This window comes from Camelina sativa, chromosome 18, assembly GCF_000633955.1.
Source record: "Camelina sativa cultivar DH55 chromosome 18, Cs, whole genome shotgun sequence".
NCBI lineage: Eukaryota > Viridiplantae > Streptophyta > Magnoliopsida > Brassicales > Brassicaceae > Camelina > Camelina sativa.
The window spans coordinates 19,961,495-19,963,202 of NC_025702.1; positions in this window are offsets into that span (position 1 = coordinate 19,961,495).

Genomic DNA, 1,708 nt, shown 5'->3' on the forward strand with positions numbered 1-1,708 from the left:
TAAGTGGCTTTATTTATCGATGCATTAAACAAACCCATCTATCAGATCAGTATTGTCACCGTGAGTTTGAAACTTTGTCATTTTTAATGTTATATCTTGCTATATATTTTACTACAAAATTTCCTGAAGGAGATTAATAATAAGATTAAGTCGTACGTACCTGATCAGAAAAGTTAGTGGTAAAATTTCTCCGAGGGTTGGCAAAATTTTGTTCACCAACCATAACGGAATTTACTCTCACAAATTTCAATATCTCTGCCTTTCTTTTCATCTCTTTTGGTATACACATATCATTAACTCCTTTCCTTTTCAAAAGACAAATCTATATTAAATAGCAAGTGATTCACCACCCACCAAATTTGATATTCTAATTGGTTGCATTTCTTTAGACAATTTAATTGATGGATTTGATAAATTATCTTATATATATTGATATACTATGAATAAGTTGATTAACTAGTATATTACATATTTTTTTGGGGTCCCTATATTATATTGATTGTACTGAATAGGAATTTGTGTGTATAAATTACATGACTTAGAAATTTTCTTAGTTATTTCACACATTTCCATCACCAAACATTCGAAGTATTTGTCTCTATCTCGACAACATATATAATACACATCTTTGTACTATACTACAAAATTATCACTAAAAAATATTGACTCTACAATACATATAAGTTGTAGAGTCACTAAAAAGCGTGTGGTCTTTTATATACATATCTACATGCAAGTCTAATTCAATCACTTATTGGTTCAAATTGGAATACATTGAATTGTTCTAACATTCTCGATGACCAACTCTACCACATGCATGTAATAAAAGTACACATAATCCGATAATCGGTCTTTCTTTCTTATTCGCGTAAGCTGCCATGCAAGTGGGGCTTCAAGCTTTCGCAAAATCTCATGTCATAAATATATGTATATTGTACTTACACATACACATATGAATATTAACTAAACCATATGTCGTTTCCTTTATTATCGAATTTAAAGTATATTGCATGCATGCTATTTAGATTATATATAAGAAATGTCGTTTTCGTAATCACACTCCTAAACTGCGGATCAGATATAATCACTAAGATTTAATAATATAAAAATATAATCCACTACTTGACAGGACATGAATCATGAGGAAACTTCTATAGCGTGTAATATCCTACAATAAGTCATATGTATGCGTATACATTTACTATAGAACCATAGGAAGGGGGAAACTAAAAACAAAAAATTGACTGAAAATAAAATGTGACTACACAACAATCAATTTCAACATATAGGCTATATAACCTATATATACAGTATTAGTCATTTCCGAGTCTAATATGTCTATTTTACAATATATATTTAGATATGTCCATCTTGTACTTCTTTCAAGTTAAAACTTGTTTACACACAATAAATTATTATTTTTAATATATATCATACATAACCATAATAGGATGTTAACTTAAACGAGCATATCAAGATTAGAAGGAAAAATAATTAATTACCAAAAAAAAAAAAATCGGAGAAGAGTGTGGAAGAGAGAAAGAGTCAAAGGGTGGCGGGCGGCTAAGAATGCACTACGCATAATGAAACCTGTTGTCAAAAAAAGATTATAAGAAAAATTATAAAATAGTTTTATGTAATTGAATCCCTAGATTCTAAATTATAAGCAAAGACAAAAGGAGAAAAACATTAGTCTTCCCTCCCCCCC